This window comes from Acromyrmex echinatior, chromosome 10 (assembly GCF_024713525.1).
Source record: "Acromyrmex echinatior isolate Ae372 chromosome 10, ASM2471352v2, whole genome shotgun sequence".
Taxonomy (NCBI): Eukaryota; Metazoa; Arthropoda; class Insecta; order Hymenoptera; family Formicidae; genus Acromyrmex; species Acromyrmex echinatior.
Window position 1 is genome coordinate 13989962 of NC_141861.1, and position 16511 is coordinate 14006472.

The following is a 16511-nucleotide window of genomic DNA, read 5'->3' on the forward strand; positions in this document are numbered from 1 at the left end:
CCAACGTTTCAATTTGTAAGCGTCGCGTAAGGCGCAATGTGATTCAACGTTGGTTCGAAATCCGTGATGCGTACAGCGCTGTCCACGTTCTTCGAAATCTGGTAAATTTCTGAAAGCCGGAAAAATTCCTTCAGGATTATATACGTTTCTGGAGAGTAGATTACTCAGATACCTTCTCTTCCCCCTGTTCCTCTGCTAGATGTAGCGTGCGTGGCGTGTAATGAATTAGCAGTTGTATCGTAAAGTATTTAGGATTGACGTTTTCGTCGAACCATTCGATTCCGTGATAATTTCGTGTAAGCCAGTTGTTTTCTCGTCTTACTCTCTCGGGTAAATCGCCAAATAGATGAGGTGGCGTCATAATCCAGTGTCCGGTGATCATTGCATTAATCGCAAGAACCGCGATTTCTTTCGAAATAAAGTTCTCTTCGACATCACGAAAACCTTGTATGTCGATGACTACATCCATTATAATATTTAAATTTTCGCTACTCGTTTTACGTCACAAAATGTCATGTACAAGACTGAAGCTTTTTCGTCATCTTGCGGACAATTAGATGAGAAAAAAATGTGTAGTGGGAGAAAATAATTTTTTCGCGGAAACCATAGGGCTAACTGAAAAGTCGACAATGACGTGATACGAAAAATCGATTTCTAAAACGTTATCAAACTCGGCATAAATGATACAATTAATAGTCACGGAAAGAGTTTTTTTGAATCTCACTTCTAATCGTAAACTTCCGTGTTTCACGAGATTCCAATGCCCTGCACAATTAGCGATAGGTCTGGATAGATCTGGAGTAAGATCGAAAGCGAAAAGAGTGTAGTCGTTGGCATAATCGTCTTTACTTATAGAATTACCCTCATTCAAAAAGTGAATGCCGGTTCCCGAGAATAATGTGTGATAAGCTTCAACGTAGAGCGGCTCGTCTTTCGAAAAATTTGGCTGTAACGACTATTGGGAATTTGCATGTCATTGACGTACAGCGAAAAGAAATTTATTCCGTAATTTTTGAAATTAAATAGGTTTAATTTTCTATCGCCGTTAAACGCCTTGTTATCGATAAAGCTATTATTCGTTTTGGCAACTGCTCGAGAATTGTCTATCGATTCCCCCACTACGCCGGCATGTATCGTGAAAGTTTTAACTTCGACTTTCGTAAGGGAATACTTGGCAGTAGTTTTACTCAGCATTCTAGCGTGTGTGAGTAGCACAGGGCTTATTTTTGCTCTTCTTACGAATAAACTGGCATCGAGAATACGTATTTTTGATATATGTATTTTCGTTAAATAGCCCACTAAGAAAGTTCCATTTCCGCGCTGATAGGGCGATCCGACGAAAACACTTCGGCTACCGATGTCCCGAGCATCAAAATACTCCTCATTCCATCGCTAGTTTCTAACTAAAGACTGTCACTACCGACACGCTAGCGTACACGGAAAAAAGAAAGTTATTGTTTGCGTTTAAAATGCAGCGTCACTGTCAGCGTTCCGAATTCGAATAGAATTTTTTTTCCAAGATTATCTCTTATATCTATTTCGATCGTTCTAAAATTCGTTCGTCGCAATGGGATATAATTTGGAAATGAGAAATGCTTCATCAAATTTGCACCAAATGCGTAATTATGACTGCGTATCTCGACCGGAACTACCCAGAAAAGAGAAGTACATCGTACGTACATCGCCTAGTACATAAGATTCACAAATATCGCAATAAACGAACATTTTATCGGGGATATCGCGCCATAAACTACAGGATTCGTTATTCCAGTAACCATCTGCAAGTCGTTTTTCCTGTCTCCTTATTTAATCCATGAGTAAGAAAAGTTTTCTCTTCTGTTTTATTCGAATTAGGTTTACGTATCGTGAGCTTTGGATAAAATGGATAATTATTTGTGGAAATTGTTGATGCGAAACTTAGCATTCGTAGTAGATTACCGGAAAAGTTTTTATGATGTAGCATTTTGCACTTCTCATCACAGTTAATACATATTTATCAAGACTTTACCGCCAGACGCTTTGTGCTGTTCGAAATAAAAATGCGATTCAGCAACTTTACACGCGATATTAATCGCGTCGATAATCTCAAGGATGTCGTTGAAAATTCCATTTAGAAATGTAACTTCTTTTGCCGTAAACGCATTATTCGTCTCCCCTCATCGGAATTAATATCGACGAATCTGATCACATTTTCGTTATGACGTACGTGTAAAAAGTTACAGGGAAATTGAATCTCGATTATCGCAAACTCCCATTGTTCGTGTAACATTATAGAGTGAGGTAATTCCGTGATAAAGGACGATGTTGTATTATCCGAAAAATGATGCATACTACTTGGAAGTACCAGAAGAAATTGTTCCTCCTCCATCGCGAAGAGAAATTAAATTCGAAGCCGGAATCCAAATATCAAATTTACTGGGATAATCGCGCCAACTAACAAGCACTTGCTTAGCCTCTCGTCCCCTACTCTTTATCACGCGATTGACGATAAACTGTTCTTTCTCTAAATTTTTCTCAACTGGAGCTAATTCTTGCTTATAAAAAATACCGTCTATGATTTCGTCTGCTAAATCTCGCAGTTCGTACACGTGAAGGTTTCGCCAATCGAGAACATGGTAAATTTGAAATATCTTCTCGCTCTACTTAGCATCGTATTCTTTCTCAAAGATACCTTTCACTCTACTGATATGAACGAGATCTCTGACGCGATATTTAGCCTTTCGCGCACGTTTCATTAACGTTTCGTTTTTTCAATGACAAGCTATATTTTTATCAGCGATATGTGCGTTTTCTCTCGTGACTATCGCAGGGTGCATTCTCGTGGACGAGTGACGCATGTGATTATAAGCGCGTACAATATCCTGCAGTATCCTGCAACATCGATGTAATGTCGCGTATTTTTATGCGTGAAATAACGCCACATTCGCTCCTTCAGTATTCTGTTGAAGCGCTTGACGGCGGCTTTGACATCTAGATTGCGCGTTACTCGAAAACGAATGTCGTTTTCTTTAAGAAATTTCTGCATTGATTGCGCGACAAATTCTTTGCCCTTGTCCGTTTGTAAGTATACGGGTACTCGTCCTTCGCTTTTCGCTATTACGTGCTGCAAAGCATTTATCACGCAATTATTCGTTTTATCATAATAATTCTACCCAGACGTATTTACTTAGTACATCGATAATCACTAACACATAGAAATAATCTTTATTATAACTTTTTAGATTTCGAAGTTCGATCAAATCTGCCTCCCCCATATCGTCGATGTTTATTACGTTGTAATGCAATCGTGGAAATTTTCTACGCAATGTTCGGTGTACGCGTCTTGCGATTCGAGCCAACGCACTTCTCCCCGTGAGAAATTCGGTTTAACAGCACAAGTTAGATTATCCATCGCCGAATAGCCCGCATAATGCGACGGATCGTAGTATAACTTTTCAAACGTCATCGTTAGTTTTTTCCAATCGAGTAACCGATTTTTTTGTAAACGTGCAAGGGCAGTTTTTGTGTACGTGAAAGAATCAATGAGCTTTCCTCGTTTATTTCTTGTTCGTAATTTTTACGTTTTTCTCTTTCCTCGCGCTCTCGATACAATCGACGTGGAACTCATTCTTTCGTTGTAAAAAGCGTGGAACTCGCCCGAGGTCGAAGTTTAACGTTACTTACACTAACACCGTGCGTGGATAATAATCTTTTATTTCTCACCTGCACGGAAGATATGTTCAATGCACGGAGTAATGGCACAAACTGATTTTTACCCACTACTTTCACAGTTTTTCTCTCGCGTGATGTTTATCAAGTCACTGATATTCGAATCTTTCACGATGTTACCATCTATAGTCACAATTGCATGCTCGTCCCAACTAATTCTATTACTTTTCGAAACAAAAATTTCATCAACAAGTGCGCATGCTTGCGATAACATTTCAGTATGCTTTCCACTATTTCTTCAATGCTTTTCATCGCGTGATGATTATTCCTCGCATGATTATGTTCGCTCGAAATTTCGAAATTTTTCGTAATACCGATGTTACTGATGGAATGTGCCGGCGGTATATCAGACATTTTCATGAGATCGTGAAAAACGTCATCGTTCGCCGTTTCGTTATCAGCGGAGGCATCTGTAGCGTTGTCTTCTGCATTTTCGTTTTCATTGCGTACGTCTTTCTGTCTTCGCGTTTCTTGGATAAATCGCAGGTATCGCCATAATGCCTCTCTATACATTTTCCATCTCTCGCTTTCGTCGCCAATCGGAATTAAAAATACGATTCATCGAATCGTATTAGATGAGTTCCAGAGGTTTGCATTGTATTATTAGTGCTCGCTGTGTTATCCGAATTTTGCGGTACTACGATTTCTTTTGACTCTCCACCAGTGAATGATGTCGGATTCTGACGTAACTGATGTTGCATTCTTTCGAGATTTTCCGTCGAAATTAAGATCATTTTTTTGAACCCTCTTTTGGACCCTCTTTTTTTTTGGACCCTCTCCATAACGTTTTATCCCCGCTATTTCGTTCCTGCGATAATTAGTGACAATAAGTATTAGTGATAATATAGGTTCGATAATATTATATAAGGTAAAAATCCGCCTCGCTGCACCAACAGCTTTCTTTTATCCTTTCAATTACCATGTTTTATAACGATGCGATGCAAAGCCTTTTTGTATTTTTTAATCGATTTTTTTTTCACAAACTGACTTTTGAGTGAGACGTTAGAGTATATTACTGAGTATATTGAAGATTTGAGACTTTAAGTATATTAAAAACACATTCGCAGATACAATGAATTAGTTTTTCGTCAGCGCGACGTAAGAAGGTTATGCGTTGATTTTTGTTCAAATGATAGAGCGCCACGAGGAGACAGGCGTTTCTCTTACCAATTGAATGTGAGACAATTTTCGTCGCACTGCACGATTTCTCATCATTCATCTTCATTGCGAGAAAAATCTATGATTGACACATATGATTACTCGCCTTTTATACATATCTGCTGGAAAATGATCTACGCGGCATATAGCAATGAGTCGTATCTTCGGGAAAAATACACGTTCTAAATCGATACTCATCCGGGGTTGATTATTTCAAATCGAGCAGCAAGTACCCGTGAGGCCATGTAGCGTCGTAGTATGCTTCTTCTAGGAATTTCGGATCATCGGACTTGACGCGCTAAATGACGAATTTGAGCGATCACGTAGATTTTTGAAACCGACGATGTAATTCGCCTTGACCATGCGCCTAATGGAAGAGATTCTGCGAGAATAATACTGAGATTGATTGTTGTGATGACTGTCTTTGGTGAAAAGATTCACGATCGCGTCTCACGACGACGATTTTCTCATAAGATCATTAATTTCATTATCACTAATTTCGGAAAAAGCGGATCGTTCGAGTAATCTTCCGGACAAGGTAAACTTTTGCGAAATTCAATTATATTTTTCTTCGTCGCTTTAATATTGCCGCATCCTCAACTCTGTTCTTCGAGCTCTTTTTCACGGGTATCATATTGTAATTGACGATAGGCTTCTTGCCATTCAGCATAATAGAACAAAACTTTCTCGAAACGTCAGACATGAGAGATAAATACCGGAGAAAAGTCTTCACAAAAATCGTTTTCCCGCATCCGGTCGGATCGCATACGATCGATGTCCATGGATTTTTCCAGCGTACGTCCATTTTACGAAATGCTACTCTATTAGACCGTGCAAGACTTCAAAAGCAAATAAAAGAAAAAATAATATATTGGCACTTAATAATATATTTTCAAGAATGTATAAAGAAAAAAATTTAAGACAGGGGGATAAGCTGGTCAACGCGGCGGAGGCCTCCACACGCGGCCGGACGCGCGCTCGCGTCAATATATTCCCGGCGTAGACTATCCGACGAGAGCACCGAAGCGTCTTCCAAACTGATTCTCGCCGTGGTGCGACGCGTATAAGCTTATCCGCGACGAAATCTGCGTATAATTTCTTCGGGACGTGGCATCGCCGCTAACGAGCTTATACGCGAGAAAAGCTTATGATGGACAAGGGAAAAAGAAGAAAGTGTAAAAAAATTTTCTTGTGATTTAAACATAAAACATTTTATTTTTTATATTCGTTGTTTATTTTTTATATAAAATGTGAAAAAGTGGAAAATAAGTTTTTGTATTTATTCAATTTTTTCAAATGTTTCAAGTACAATTTCATATCATGAAAATATTTTACATTATTTACATTATTCACAATATTAAAGTACAATAAAATTTCTAAGTATTAAAAGATTTAACAATAATATTCATATTTTATTTTACAAAATAATGCATTACAATTTTACATTATAATGATCTAAATGTATACCTAATCACAGATGTCGCGATTTGCTTGATCTTCGTCACGTTTGTCCATCGCGCTAGCCGCTGAGATACTTATTGTTAAATCACAGCGCCAAAGTCCGATCTCATGTCCGCATATGAATTGTTTGCCATCGAAAATCCGATGATATATCATCATTATTTAAGATTTTAAATAATCTTTGAAGTGTCCGACTCCTTTGGCGGAAAGAATCGCACGATCGTGCATGACAATAATCTCATATTACTCAACAGCATGTATACAAATGTATATACATACACATATATACATATAATTTTATGTATACAGGATATTTGGAAAATAATGATAAATCTTTCGCATAGGGATAGAATGGACTAAACTGAGAAGAAAAGCCTCATTTAGCAATTTTCGCAATAGTTAACAAGATATTAATTGATAAAAATTGCTGAAAATTGACTTTTAATAATTTTTTACTCGAATATTTTACAGAAAAACTGCAAGAGACAATTATTAATTTTTTTTTCATAGAGTTCTAAGAATTTTTTAAGAATTTTTTCAGAATTTTTTAATACCGTATTTTATTATATTTTCTTATATTGATAAAAATGAGAAAATGTAGTACTAAAAAGTTAATAAAAAATTCTGAAAAAGTTCGTAGAATTCTATGAGAAAAAAATAAACAATTTTTGTTTTTTGCAGTTTTTCTGTAAAGACGTTGATAGTATTTAAGTAAAAATTATTGAAGGTCAATTCTCATCAATTTTTAGCAATTAATATCTTGTTAACTATTACGAAAATTGCAAAATGGTAGAGTATTTTTCTTCTCACTTTAATCCATTCTGCCCCTATGCGAAGGATTTATCATTATTTTCCAAACATCCTATATATTAGGTGTAGTAAAAAGAAATCCATTATTTTTCCAATAGATGACTTTAGTAATCTGTATCACGCATACACGAGATACAGATTACTAAAGCCATCTATTGGAAAAATAATGGATTTCTTTTTACTACACCTAATATAAGCAGTTCGGCAGCCTATAAAAATTTATAGTAACGTAAATTATAGATTAATATTAGAACTACAATTAGTTCAAGGAATAATTATTTTGAAATAAAAATCTCAAAAAAGAACCCGTGAGTAATCAATACGCATAAAGGACCACATTAGCAAAATGCCATGCTATTGTTTAAATTTGCATAACTTAAAATATATAGAGTTAAATAAAATGTTAAATAGCAAACAACACATTCAAATATACATATATTTATGTAATAATACGCTCAAATTTAAGAAAAATGAGGAAGTAAGTGTAATTAAATGCTAAAATGTACCTCAGAAACATTTCAAAATACTTGAAAGTAAAAATACGTTTTAATATAATAAATAATGTTTAAAAGGTGTTTTTTTTATTTTAAACGCGATTTTTTTTTCTAAAACTGTTTAAAACAAATATAAAACATTAAAAACATGGTTTAAACAAAAAAAAACTAAATGTTTTATTTTTTTATTAAACGTTTTTTTCAACCCTGCTTCCCTCACTTCGTCCGACGTACTGTCTCGCTCGCGTTTTTCAACTTTCCAATGGTTTTAAATAAACTTTTTTGGCAGCAAAAAATTCGAAAGTTTTTCAATAACAAAAATTCAATTCTTCCTTAACAAATTGATGCCGGACCGAACTCTTAATCTTAAAAACTAGAGCCACAGTGATTTTTTGAAAAAAAATTATTATTTCGGCTCTTAATAATCGGAAGGTAATCTTTTTTTTTTAAATTCGTAGAAAAATGTCAGATTTCGAATGCTTTACACGGCTATTTGATATGATGCATATTAACGAAATTATTTCTTTACACAAAAAGATATCCACTTTTTAAAGTCATTTTATAATAGTTTAATTGCAAAAAATCATTTTGTTATTAAGTGTACGTGATAGTGCAACTCTTGAAGAAGCAAAATCCCTGTAAATTGCAGTGCGACTGCTCAAAAACGAAAAAATTAAATTTTCCGCAAACAGGTTTTTAGTGAACAAATGGCTTTTTGCAAAAATTAATGAATATTTTTTAGGCTTGTTCAAGGCTAGATTTGTTCATCATTACGAGGACTACATTTTACGAGAATTTCAAAACTTGTATTTTAATCTCAATGACCACAGAGCGAATAAAAAAAGGCCTTTTTCGGTGTTTAAAAAATTTTTTTTTTATTGAACTAATAGATCGATCTTAATATTCCACGTCTCATTTTATAATTATTTCGAATACTTACATTTTTTTATATCTATTTTTTTCATACAATCAATATCTTTTGTTTTATGAGTGAAAAACGCTTTTTCCAACTATTCGATTTTTTTTTCGCATATTTTCATCATAAGTATCGAGTCTCGAACATACGCATTTCTTTTCTGATGGTCTTTCGAGACTTTCTTTTTGAAAAGAAATGTTGGTTTATAATTTTTTTCCGGTAAAATTCTACTTCTATTGAACTATTCTTGCTACTCGAGTTTATGAAGAAGATATTATATAACGCGCATGAAAAATCGTAAATAATTAAATATCTCGTAAACTGTTGCATTTTAGCATGATTTATACTATTCTAGATTAAAAGGGGAGGGATACACTATTACTACAATTTATTATAACTTATATGTTATTTAGGATGCCCCCCGTCTCTTATTGATGTCTAGGGCCGAGCGGCCGAGAGTGCCGAGAAAGCCGGTCGCTTTCCGAGAAATTTTCGGTCGCTTGAAACAAGCTACTAGTGGGAGAAGGAGCTCGCTGTCTCGTTCACTCTCTGCGCGCCGCAAGCGAGCACACGGACATGGGCTCGTGCTTGTTTGTGTTATAACGCCGCATCACGATAAATGACCGAACTTATAGACGTGGAAAAATGACGTTTTGACGACGAAATTTATGTTGCGTGCCATTTCATTATTATTTGCCTAATTGTGAAAATGTGACTTGTTCCGTACTTATCAAAGTCGTAATTATCGATGAAAACTAAAGTTATCTTGGAATTTTATATGTAAAGCGTATATTTTACTCGTTTCAACAGCTGTCGGACCGTGTGTTTCTCCCCGAATATAGGCTCACTTTACATATCTTTTACGACTATTTACTGACTGTCAAGGAAGGAAAGAACAATTTTCATTGATTTTTACAAGTCGTTTAAGTGTTTTAAAGTGATCTCGTCATTTTGTTTCATCTAAATTGTCTTTATTTAAAAATGACGCGCAACATAAATTAACGTGTCATTCCTCGCTTCTGATGTCACGATTCCAACATGGCCTCCGCGACTAGTCAGGAACCTTAAGCAAGAGGAAAGTTATTCATTTATGAAGCCTTAAGGAAAAGAATAACAATTATTGATAAATCTACGTTTTACCAATACAAGCGCACATGACTTCGTCTCATTTCGCGTTACAATTTCATGAAACGTAGTGCGTCGAATTGCAGTAAAACACAAATTTATCGTCGATAAATTCTTCCCGTTTCTTCTCTTGTTTCTCATTTTCTTTCTCATTTTCTACAATACTATTAATTTCTTAATATCATTAAAGTTTAAAATTAACGAATTTTTATAATTGTTATACCCTTTATTTTACAGATTTCATGCGTACGTTCTTCTGATATATGAACGATATACGCATAAAATTTTGAGCCACCCGAAACGAACTTCTCGATATAACTTCCGCAACCGTAGCTCTCGAGTTCGTCCGTCATATCGCCCAGAAAATTACCCGTACGCGGTTCATACTCATTCGGATTAGCTGTGCTTAAGTATATACACAAGTCAGTATCATAATATAAAACAAGCCTATCTAATTTTTTTAAATATTCATATAATCTTAATCGCGCTAACGCAGTCGTATTTGTCGCGATTACGACGTTCATTACTGGGAAAGCCACGACCGCTTCTTCGCGTAGCCGTCACATATATTATCTCGTCGTTGACGGGTAATATATCGGTTATCTCATATTCCGGACTCGTGAGTAAAGTCATCAGACGTTGATAGGATTTTACGATCTCGGTATTAGGCAGATTGGTTCGCTGGCCGAATTTTCCCCAAAATGAATTTAGACAAAACTTAGCGACCAAACGTAAACCGAGATTCCGTGCAATGTTATTTCTGTCGAGAACGATACCCTCAGTTTTTTCGTATTCCCTCAGATATCATTCCTTAGTCTAACATCATTGTCCTCGCATTCGCTCAGCCACCCGCTAGCTTCTTATTTTAATCGTAAAAATGTATTTATATATTTGGTGAATAATCCTCCCCGCCGTGTATTGGGATCGTAACGCATGACTTTATACTGCCAAATTTCATTTACGCTCGTCACAAGATATCACTTTTCGATGATTTTGCGTAATTCGCAGAATACCCAGGTATCTTCAAATTCACGCTCTTCGGGACGATTGTGAGTGCACGTTGCCTGTGAGAATGTTTTACAGCAGTTCCTACACAAGGCGAAAAGCAACTTTCTTTTTATCCTATACGGGAGAACCGGGTGAAATAGATTACGCGGTAGGAGTACTTTACACCGTACAAGATCCTCGACAGAGTCAAAATTAATATTTGGCGCTGTAATTAATTAATGATGATTAATTCGCTACACTCCTCGCCGATATAAATATCGGGGTGACCGTACGGGAAAGCATCCATTTTCAATACATATAGATACAGAGAACATACATCCACATAGCGTATTTTCTCTGTACTCGTAATTTCGTATCGGATAGCGATGTTTCCTGTGCGACCACCGAAAAACGCATCGAGAGGACGCGTCGAGAGGATCGAATTTTATTAACGTGTGATTCTTGAGAAAATCACTCATCTCGGGATTTTCTCGCATTTCCTGGTTGAAATCGTACTCCCATTTTTCTATAACGTGGTAGTCCCGTTTTCGAAGGTGATATGTCAAGAGTCCGCTTGTAACGCACATCAATTGTATCATTATGCGAACGAGAGCGTTCTATCGCGATTCACCTGATAGCGGACAACCATGCCAGAAACATCCGTGAAACTGAAATGTGAACATACGTTGCATTCCGTTTGCCGACTCCGATTCGTAGTATCCGTCAACGTGCCTGCCGTCAATTTCGTATCCTCGGCCAGCGTGGATTATGCGATGATCGAGTTCGCACTCCTTCCACACTAGCCACTTTAAAGCTTTTCGCGAATGTCTGTCCGCATTTCTGTATCCGCCTGAAGGAATGATTCCTATTTCTTCCTCGCGCAAAAAGTTTTTGCGAAAAACTTTCATGCACAAGGAAGCAATAGTTGTGCATTCCTCGAACGGACATACATTACCGCATTCTAGAAGATCTTTCTAAATGCCATGCACGAGCGTCGGAGAATATATCTACATCGTTACGGCAATGTTTAACAATTTCGAGTTGAAAATTAAAAATAAAGTTTGATCATTTCCTCATGTTATTTCGTAAACTGTTCACATTCTTCGAGTTTGATTTGATCGGGAGAATAATATCGTGCGTCGGGTATCGGATCGATGTATGCTTGATTCGCCTTTGTATTAAATACAGTAAGTCAAGTAAGATCATAGTCGGTCTTACTTAAAGCTAATAAAAGATATCGCCTTAAATCTATCATGAATCCATAGTGAACACCTTTGTTCTTGATGCACTATTAAGGAAGATTCAATTGTCATTGAACTCTCTTAAGAGAATCACATTAAGCACCATGAGTACCAAATACGCATCACGCTATGAAGCTGTGTTCCTCTGCACTCACTCAAAAATGTCACAATTAGTGGCTGCTAAATATATAAAAAAGTCGAAATCATTCGTACAGAAGTGGGTGCAGCGATGCATATAATGGCAAGAAATGTCGATGATTTACCGGAACGTGGTTCGATATGCAAAGTAGACAAAAAAGGCGATAAAAAAATTGTGAATCTGTTTTCGCGGAATTCTGGCTTAACACTGTGTCATAAAATACAAGCAAAGTTGAAGCAGAAAGGTTTAAATATATCGTAACTATTCGAACCTATCTCAAGGCTAATAACATGAAATGGTGTGACACCACGCTGATCGACCACGTTCTTACTTGACTTATTGTAAATGGGGAAAGACGCCTTTTGTGCGAGAGCGAATCAAAGCGAGAGCGATGACGTGAAATTTTAGAGTACGGCGTTTGTCTAACTGTCTTTCTCGCTAGTTCAAATCCGGCTCGAAGGACTAGAAAATGTGCGAGAATGCACCGCGCGGAAAGATTCGAGTGAGAGACCGGCACACGGCTGGTATGATACACGACAGTAAAGAGAACTCAGTTTCTTTGTAATTTAACAAAAGAATTTTCTTTAATATGCACAGTTACAAAGTCAAAAAATATAATTAATTAAATATTAGATTAACAGAATATTAAATGCGGTCACCTTTTCCAAATATAATTTGGAATCACGGTAATGGAAAATCTCAGCGATTTTCTCGGTACTTCTCGAAAAGATTCGTTTTATAGCGGTTTTCACTAAGCGGTAGCACGGCGGTTTTACGAAGCGATATAGTAGCGAGACTATGACTCTAAGAACTCTAAGAACTTTTTTGAAAGAGGACGGCGAGATCGAAGCATTTATTGCTTTCGGCCTGGGCTTTCTTCTTGGGAAAAAATCCAATAAAATTTTGCTACAATCATAATTATTACGTGGCATTAGGTGTACAAAATTGATTGGCGCGTTGGATTCTTTTCTAACGACGTTCAACGTAACAGTCATGCGCGACAGAAAATCCGTACGTGGGATTGGTGACAGCGCGTGACGTATTCGTCGGAGCGCGGCGCTCGCGTGCGCGAATTGAATTGTTCTAGAACTTTCGATTGTCCGTTACCAGTGCCTGTTTGCGTGTAACGAATTGTTTTTTAAAAAGAACAAAGAACGCCAAATCGATGATTTTAACGAGGATTAAGATCATGCTCGAGATGAAATCACGAGCTCAATTTATGTGTGCGTTCAATGACAATTGATGTCGGTCGACTGAAAGAATTCTTGCTTTTCTTTCGAATTACCGATCTCAAACACCTTTACCTAATGTACTCTTTAGTCTGAAAGCTTTGAGCAAATCAGATAATTAGCAAATAATTTACGCTATCTATAAATTTAATGTTCCCGACCGACATCACGATAATTTTCGTCCCGTTTAAAATTACCCCCGGTTCTTCCGTAATTTCCGAGTTTTCGACTAAATATTTCAAAATGAATTGCGCGTCGCGTAACGCTTTCGCATTATGTGCCATACAAATGATCTTTTTGAAACATTTTGTTGTTCGCGTTACGAGATTAACAAATTGTTTAACCGGATCATTTCGAAATATAAACTCGCGCACTCCGCATCAACGACATCGCACCGACATATCTTCTATTCCCTTACATGTTTCACAAATTTGCTGTGCGCCGCAAAGAGTCGGAACATAAATTTGTACGTTTTCGATTCCTTCACACGTCTCGTCTTGTCGCATTTCGAAATCATAGAATACGAATGCGACGCGATCTCTTTTGTATTTATAATTTGCTCTACCTTCTCATTCTTGTCCCTGCGTGTAGTTTCTTCCTATATCGTTGTACACTCGTACCTTCCCCCGGATTCTCGGTAACGACTTTATCGAAGAGGGCGCATGAAGCAAAAATGATTCGAAGGTCGCAGCGATCGGCAATTTTTACAATACGCTGTCTCGCATTCATGTTTCGATTTTGACTTTACGAATCGCCCACAATTGTTACAAATTTTTACCGTTTCGCAAAACGCTTGCAATAGATTGCTCGTCGTAGAATCTTTCTACGCGATGACGTTCGAAACATGAAGTACTGTAAAACATACGATTACACGTTTCGCACTTAATTAAGCTCGCGTCGGGGGATTCGCACGACGGAGTGGACATAACAACGTGGACATTTTTTCGTGCAACGGTGACCTCTGTTTTTACAATAGCCCATGTTACACGCGACGCGAAAGCCAGCAGCGGCTTTTATATTCAATATCGAATTGTAATGACGCCTACGTTCGTAATACATTATACATTAATCTAATAGAGAGTTCACGCCGTAGAGAGGCAAGTAACGCACAACTATTAAATAACGGATTTTCGCCGCGTCCGAAAGTGCTAAAATTATATACCATTATAGAAATATTTTCGGCAGCGAGATACCGTTGAAAACACTAGATTTTGCGAATTCCGCATCCCTTCTCGGGAATTGTGATTTCAGCATTCCTCATTAATTCTCTCACTAATTCGGATTGTAACAAGGAACTTTGTCGTCTTATACAATTCTATTTTTCATAGTTCACCCGTACATAGATTTCCACGTTCGCAATGCACTCGCGCCACTACAAGGAAACATGGAAAACCAATTATTCGAATTATTTAATTGCAAAATCGAGCGTTTTGCTATGCGCGTTAAACGATTTGACTTGTGGTCACGATCCGCAGGTGCCGATGTTAAAAATACGTACGTCGAAATTTTCCGCAATATCAATTCCACCACTTTGAGCAACCGAACTTACAAGTCCCCATATTCTCGGAAGTAGCGTACCGGAGGAAGCGATAGTCCTGCCGGACTATGCGCCCGATTCGCACGAACGTATCACATATGCATAGATTTCACGGAACGCGTTTCCCAACCAGCGAACGATATTCGCGCCTTCAGGTATTGGCCGTATCGCGAAACTTGCCTCTCTTTCGAGAATGCCAAAATTTTTGAAACGTCGCGAGTTTTCTGCCCGTAACTCTAGGAAATTAAATTGTTCGCCAACCTCGTGTCGTTGACTGCTACTGATGGCGATGATGACACTGTTGCTGCTGTTATTGCTGATGTTGATGATGATGATGATGATAATGATGACGATGCTTCTCATTGTCAGCAGGATTCTCCTCTCTTTCATTTATTAGTTCGGCGTCATCTCTGCCGGCGCCACCACCGGTTTGTACTGAAAAATTAAACAAATCTTGTTATACATTGATATCGATAAAATAAATTATGCTAAAATATTATTTCAGATTATGATGATTTGAAACACGAAAATGTTTATAGTTACAATATTAATATATATCATATATCGTATATAAGCAAACAGCACGTGTAAATCTTTTGTTACACTCGAAATAGTGACTACGTTTAGCATGCTAAGATAATTCACCTTTAGTTGCTTTGTTCATTCGCGTAAAAATCTCCGAAATATCGCTTTGATTGATTTGTATTATTCGAGCGGCATATATGAAATATCTAATAAAAAATTCGTAAATGAGAATATAATTAGGAGAAAAATATATAAAAAATTTAGTGAAATATTATTATCTTCAACATCATGAGCATAGTATCTAGCAACTGACGTCTATTATCGACAATGTTAACGAATGCACCCGATATTTGATTAAGGAGATAGAGTTGTTTCTACATCGACTAATTTCTACATCGACAGCGAAATCATCAAATTCACTTTTCGAGGCAACAAAGAAGATATTGAACGCTGCGTGAGAACACAAATAAAAAATTTGTCATTTTTGTTAAGTGGAAACATACTTTAATATATTGTTTTTAGAAATAACTGAATTAAATTCAACGAAATTGTTAACATAATTTTAATGAATCGAGGATTATGATTTTTATAATATTCTTTCATGTGATATAATTCATTTAATGTAATAACTCTTTTATCAATAAATAAAATGTATCTTAAATTCTCGACTATTTCACATCCCAAATATCCCAACATTTCAGGCTTAAATAATGAAGATTTTTATCATATTTAAATAAAAATATCTCTGGCATAGAATACAGAAGAAATTTATTCTCTAAAAACGAATAAATGATCACGCCGATTACGATGACGCGTACCAGCATGAACTTATTCATTCCTGTTTTACCTCCCCTTTCTCCCAAGTGAAAGTAACAGTCTCCCGAAAATACTCTTAAAAGTCATAAATAATAAAAAAAAACTCGTTCGCTAAAATGGCAGTACGCCGATGACATTGAGCCGCTGCAGCAAAAAATGACCTGCAGAACAAAAAACTGCGCGCTATTCATATCCATTGCTCGCATCTTTTCCCCTCCCCCCCCCCGTAACGAAAAAATTTCTCAGTCCCGATTTTCCTTGATGTCACGGTATTCATCCCGTGGCGACACCCCCATTCTTCTCCAATCACTGCGTGGGCGACTATGGACGGAGCCAATCAGCGCTATGGACCGGGCCAATCAAAA

The 16511-nt window shown here is 37.0% G+C and overlaps 1 protein-coding gene and 2 pseudogenes across 9 annotated transcripts in view; 1 reads left to right on the forward strand and 2 right to left on the reverse strand.

Annotated features, from left to right (window-relative positions):
- The window catches only part of LOC105143768 (band 7 protein AGAP004871), a 364599-nt gene that overhangs the window by 295455 nt on the left and 52633 nt on the right, over positions 1–16511 (forward strand). The gene's annotated exons all lie outside the window — the stretch shown is intronic.
- Positions 4022–5671, reverse strand: LOC147908416 (uncharacterized; annotated as a pseudogene).
- Positions 4022–16355, reverse strand: LOC147908417 (uncharacterized; annotated as a pseudogene).